Source organism: Saccoglossus kowalevskii, chromosome 17 (genome assembly GCF_978046115.1).
Source record: "Saccoglossus kowalevskii chromosome 17, keSacKowa6.1, whole genome shotgun sequence".
In the NCBI taxonomy this organism is placed as follows: Eukaryota; Metazoa; Hemichordata; class Enteropneusta; family Harrimaniidae; genus Saccoglossus; species Saccoglossus kowalevskii.
In genome coordinates, this window is record NC_140657.1 from 13003842 (window position 1) to 13011177 (window position 7336).

Genomic DNA, 7336 nt, shown 5'->3' on the forward strand with positions numbered 1-7336 from the left:
ATTTCCAGCATGCGATGGTTCGTAGCGTTGAATCGACATCCGGCATTAGCGAAGGTTGTGGTTTGCTGTAACGACCGACGTCGGCGAATGCAGTAACAAGTCTATAACCGCCGTTTGGCTTTTTGACCAGGAATGATGGATTTAGATACTCTACGGTAACTCCAACGTCTTCAGGTCGACGGAATACCCCCAATTTCTCGAGGTCATCAAACTTTTTCTGAAGCTCTACGAGCTTATCCCGAGCGTATTGAGGGACGCGCCCCTTTCTTTGAGGAGGCTCAACAGGGCCCATGTTGACAGACGTTTCAAATTTACCACATGCACCGTTGTAACCGGAAATTGATGGATTGAAGACATCGTCGTAAGTATGAAGTAGACTTCGAAATTGGGAGCGCTCATCGATCGTCAATATTGCGTCAGGGTCAAGGTCAACACCATCCGAGTGCATTGTTGGTGAGCGTGGACGAGATTTATCAAGAGTGTCCTTGACTGGTGTACTAGTGTACTGGTGTGCTGCTGATGGTGGTGAAGTGGTATGACGAATTTGGCAAAAGTGGTCATTGCGCCGTATTACTTTTGGTGACATTGAGTTGTTACAGATGCGAATTTTGCCTGCGACTGATTCAATGATACCTGGCTGAGGCCATCTATGTGACAGTTTGAGGTTACGCATGCTGGGTGAATCATGACGCGACTCAATAGCGAAAGTTTCATCTTCATCGATATTAGGTGGTAGTTTAATTTCTAGAAATTCTCCAGGCCAAATAACAGATGAGGCCGATGGGGAATGCAATACCAATGCCTGTGTGCGACGTACTTTGTGTGAATGGAGTGTGTCGTCTTCGATTCCATACCTAACAACATGTGTGCCTTTGATAGTTATTTGCTGCATAGCTGGGCGTACGGAAATGTCATTGACTGTCATGAACGGTGTGCCAGCTAAAATGTCGACATCCAATTCTTCGATGACGAGTGCGTCGAGTATAAGATCAATGCCATTTCTACTAAGTATGATATGAGTCTCACCGATAACTCGAAGTGGTGTCAGCCCATCGGCCTGGAGTGCTTTTTGCGAACTATTTTGAGCTTATCCCGAGCGTATTGAGGGACGCGCCCCTTTCTTTGAGGAGGCTCAACAGGGCCCATGTTGACAGACGTTTCAAATTTACCACATGCACCGTTGTAACCGGAAATTGATGGATTGAAGACATCGTCGTAAGTATGAAGTAGACTTCGAAATTGGGAGCGCTCATCGATCGTCAATATTGCGTCAGGGTCAAGGTCAACACCATCCGAGTGCATTGTTGGTGAGCGTGGACGAGATTTATCAAGAGTGTCCTTGACTGGTGTACTAGTGTACTGGTGTGCTGCTGATGGTGGTGAAGTGGTATGACGAATTTGGCAAAAGTGGTCATTGCGCCGTATTACTTTTGGTGACATTGAGTTGTTACAGATGCGAATTTTGCCTGCGACTGATTCAATGATACCTGGCTGAGGCCATCTATGTGACAGTTTGAGGTTACGCATGCTGGGTGAATCATGACGCGACTCAATAGCGAAAGTTTCATCTTCATCGATATTAGGTGGTAGTTTAATTTCTAGAAATTCTCCAGGCCAAATAACAGATGAGGCCGATGGGGAATGCAATACCAATGCCTGTGTGCGACGTACTTTGTGTGAATGGAGTGTGTCGTCTTCGATTCCATACCTAACAACATGTGTGCCTTTGATAGTTATTTGCTGCATAGCTGGGCGTACGGAAATGTCATTGACTGTCATGAACGGTGTGCCAGCTAAAATGTCGACATCCAATTCTTCGATGACGAGTGCGTCGAGTATAAGATCAATGCCATTTCTACTAAGTATGATATGAGTCTCACCGATAACTCGAAGTGGTGTCAGCCCATCGGCCTGGAGTGCTTTTTGCGAACTATTTTGAATAGTAGCTCCTATATATTTAGCGAGTGAAGACCTAATCATGTTGGTTTCCGCCCCGGTGTCTAGTGTTAATTGCAGAGGGTGATGGTGGTAGAAAGCCTTAAAGAATGGTGACTGCTTTGTGTTAACTCTGCAAGTGCGAACACTATTTTTTGATGGTTGGTCACTGTAGTTATCAGTGGTGATGTCTTCACCGTCACTGTCAGACTCATCATCCTGGCAACTTATTTGCCGAGATTTGCTAATGTATAAGCGATCTTCTGTCGGTAAATATTTACAATTGCTTAGGAAATGTTGGTATTTAGGACGACCAGCTTGTTTACACAATGGGCATGATTTAGTGCTCTGGCGCTTGGTTGATGTTGTAGTCGGTTTTGGAGGATCCTTGGTGTGTATATACTGATTGGCAACGGAGCGCAAAACCTTTGCGTCAGCTGAAGCATGAACCTCCTCCATAAGTGAATCTAATGCCTGAGAAATTTCTGGTTTTAGAGTAGCAAGCGTCTTTGAGCGTAACTCAGTGCCATACCGTTGTTTCACTAAGTTTGGTAGCTGTGGGTGTAATAGGCGTAACCATGTGAGCACAATGATGTTTTCTAAGGAAGGTGTGAGTTCTTCGTCAATGGTGGTGGTTTCCCCATGATGTTTTATGTCACTGTCACGATGTAACAAATTGTCCTCAATAAATGAAACCAGGCGTTGGTATAGGTCTTCTGGGCGCTCGTCAGCTTCTACTTTAATATTATTAAAATCCAGGAAATGTGAACCCGAGGTCTGGAAGCCATAGTGTAAACGAATTGCTTGCCAAATTGATGACATGGATGTGGACGACTTTAAGATGGTGTTGCGTGAAATTACAGGACAATAATTGGCAATTTGACCCAGCATTAATTCGAGATACATGACCTTTTGTTGAGCGGTTCGACGTTTCGGTTTTTCGACACCTTCATCATCGTCGGTAAAACCACGCAGTGGCGTGGCATTAGACTTCTTATTCCATGTATAATCAGTGGCAAGAAATATAGCAAAATTTGGATCCAGTGACAAAATATACTGCAGATTTTGTCGCCAGGCTTCGAACGACGTTATTGACTCGTGTTTGGTCAAACTCCACTGTTTTGGCGCCCGTACATTATAGGCCATGATGACAGTTCAATATACAGCGACACACTAACTTAAAGTGGACTACTTACCGCTATAGTAGAAGCAAGTTCACTGGTGATTGCTTGAGTGAATGGCCGGACTTCTTAGGGACGATATTTAGCGTCGATTTCGTATCCCGACGCTGCCACCACGCCAGTAATGATACAAACACCGGTGAACGATAAGAAACAGCTTTATTGAAAAGCAACAACAATGGCGGAAGACACCCGTCATGCACAGCGCTACTAAAGGAGCGCACACAACTATAAATACAAGCCGCTGGTGAACTATAAATACTAGCCACTGGCGCTGGATATATGGATTTGAATACTCTGTGAAGAACAATACATTGAGATTTAAAATATTCGATGAAGTAATTGTTATGTTTGTGTTGTTGTCTGTGAGATGTACAAGGGTAATTTTATATAGTAGAATTAAAAGAAGAACAGAACCCTCGACACATATTTCATATACATCGCGCCCTCTAGTGACGAAGCGCGTCAGTGACGATAATGACGCAGTTGCATGAAAGCATTATCGGTATTTTTGACGGACGAATGCAGATAAATACAACATTGACGCTGTGAACGGCCATCGATTTGCCTATTTTTACGTCACACAAAGCCCTGTCACTAGAGGGCGCTACTTATAAAAAAGAAATTATATTATAATACATTATTGTGTATGGTATTATTGAGAATACACATTTTTTTTATGAACAACACACCATGGTGCTGAGTGTCACGTCTGTAGATAAGACAATACTGCAATAAACGAATAGTAATATAATAATATGAGGTTATTACGAGGATACCTCATAGTATGCACGATGACAGTACAGTGTCGACCGACACGCAGTGGAGGTCGATGCGACCGCGTACTGTCTTCGTGCATACTTTGAGGTATTCTGGTAATAACCTTATTATTATACATCTTTTCCTCCCAGGGATACATCATGGGAATGGCGAAATCCAAAAAGTTTAGAACAGATTAAGCGAACTTCTTTGTGTGCGTCCAGTCAAACGCAGGGGGCAGCCATGTTTGTTTTTATTATTAGTGGACGCTTACGCGAGTAATCGTTTCATATTTGGAATTCGCGTTTCCTAATACGGTAGGATGAAAATACCCAATGCAATACCTGTTACTTATGGCGTTATGGTGACAGATGTATAATAATATTAATACGAGAATACTGCAAAGTATACACGAAATCAGTACGGTGATCGTATCAACTGACGTGTAACGATTACAAGGAATATGTTCGAAATTTGTTAAGTAAACTTGATGTACATTTTTCTAATAAAAAAGACATTCCAACGCGTTCGTAATACAAACACGTTTTATGGTGTCAATTGCATATTTATTTAAGGTATTTCTGAGTTACGGTTACGTGCGTGGATCGTGTCGGACATAGGAAATCTGGACTAGCTTTGAAAGTTGGAGTTACTGGCTGAATCGACCCAACAAATGCACACCAAAAGTTCCTCACAAATAATTCAATATTATCACTGTTCCAACCTAGAGCAACGGTGTCGGGACTGTATGACACTCACACTTCTCGACAATCATCTAAGCCCATTGAAGTAAATGTGTTATTACGTAGTTAATAAGTTTTAAAACTCAGCGTGAGCTGTTGGGTAATGATAAACATAAGGTGAAATAACTTTACCTGACTATTGACCATCATCGCCACAATTATATTAAGAAGAGTAGTCGCTTTTATATGGAACTGGTATTTCTGGAATCCGTATATTATTACAATAATCACCAGTACAGTACGATGTATCCTATAAAGTGATCAAAAATGTTAAAACCAATCTATATGTCACAGAAAAGGAAACACTCAACTAACAAATAAGTAATACGTACCAATAATTGAAAGCGCATGCACATACGCGCAGTATATTATTCTCTATTATCATTTTCACGACTGACATCAATTCGACATGTCATAAATGAAATATCAAGTATAGAAAAATTGTGACGTGCGTGCCAATAGTTGAATTACTATTCCATAACACCAATACTATTTGATTGGCATACAAAACACCGTTTGTATTCTGCGATTGTCCGCAATTCCAACATCCTGTATAGATAAATTGTGACGTCACTGGAAAACAGGCTTACCCGACTGTATTGATTATTGCACATATTCTTGGTGGATTTCTCACCGAGGCACCCAAGTAAGTAGTTATATGACCCCCCCGTAACTGATGTAACACGAGCCATAGACGGTACAGGTGTCCTGGTCATAACAGGGTGGATTGCACTTGCATATCACCTTAGACGGTTTTATGAATGGGCGGCCACCAGAACCTTCAAAGGATAATTCAAATTTATCCGAATCTTGCGTGCTGCTGCTGTACGGTAGCTCTGACGGTGGCGGTGGTTCATACGAGGACGAAAGCTCTTCATTTTCCCAGTCTCTGGTATCCCTAACTGTGGATGGAAAATATTAATATAAAGTGACTATTGAATAAAGTGCCACGTTCGACGCATTTAACGTGTATTCCATGCGACGTACAAGACGCATTTGTTTTTACAACAATCAAACGCGTTGTGCAACGACAACGAATATCAATGAATCCGTATATCAATCCATGATATACGACTATATATATAAGACACATCAAAAATAATAAACTATAAACTATATAATTGTGGCGATGATGGTCAATAGTCAGGTAAAGTTATTTCACCTCAATACATCAATATATATAACGAATATCAAACTATATTCCGCCTTGGAACTAAAGAACCCCATGGTATTAACAAACAGTTCAACTCATTTGTTGAGCTCACTACCTAAGGCGCGTTATTTGTTCTATTGTGGAATTTTTTGTGATTCTAACTTATAGTTCATGCGCGTTCTTACTTTCCTATGTTCTACCTGTACGTTATCACACTTGCTTCTATGCTATCGATAAAGAGCCATTGCTCGAAACGTCTAGCTATTTTTAATAGTTATTTAGGACTACGATTACCAAATATTATCTTCAATATATCATACTTATCAGTCCGAACAGCGTTTATTTATTTATAAACTACTATAACGAATATCAATGTCGATTTTATTTACGATTAGTACATGACAGAAAAAAAAAACGTTTCAAGTTACCTTTTTTTTTGAAAGTTCCCTTCAGCGGTTAAACACTGTAAAATCGCGAGGAGGGACAGACACACAATATAATACGCCATGGCTTCGTGTTGACAAGATATGAAGAGTGCAATATATTGATGTGTCGTTTTATAGTCGATGAGTACAATGGTAATTATCAAAATTATAATTACAGCAAATTAATCAGAGTGGAAGAGGGTGTGATTGTGAAGTGGTTCAGTTGAAACAACTGAACTCTATTCTAATCATGTTTGCGGAACTCGAAATATGGATAAGTAAAATTAGTCTTCTTTGAAAAGTGGCCTATAAATAGTCGCTACATGTGAGAAATCCCGATACTATTTCCCATATGTAATGCTGTCCATTGCAATAATACATGTAGACGATTCCAACGGAAGCGATGTTAATTAGCCTACAATTGGAGGTCAAGTATAGTGCCCATAATTAAAACGACGGAAATTGAAAAATTATAATGAGCTCAAGTAATTGTAATGTTAAGAAAACTCTGATGTTTATTTGAAAACACATATTTTCAAAACAAGTTGTCACTTCCACCGACACTCTTGAACCAGATCATTCGGGCATATGTTTCACCGCAATGTGAGAGTAGACCCTGGTGTCAGCAATTACAAAATACTCTTACTCTGAATTAGAATGAGCGCACGTGTAATGACGCATGTAAACTCAATTAAAATATAAATGGACATAGACAAAAAAACAACGAGTGAATTGGCCCCAAAAATGGATTCCCAACTATTTAGAATAAGCATGCCAATCATACTTTAGCAGTCATTCCCTATAGTACAGTGAAATGTAGGACACTTGGTGAGTTTTCTGCTGACCTCTAACCCTATTTCATATATTGTTATTATTATTATTATTATTATTATTATTATTATTATTATTATTATTATTATTATTATTATTAGAATTATTAGAATTATTATTATTAGAATTATTATTATTCGATGTTACTAGCATTTATTATGTGAGCGATTCTGATTCTGATTAGAAAAAAAGTGTGTATTGACTTTCCGATGTTACTCGTTTGTTTTCTTAGATTCTTTTTATTATAATTGAAACTTTATCGCGTTAGAAAAAAATTATTATTATAATAAGCGTGAATACGCGTTTGTA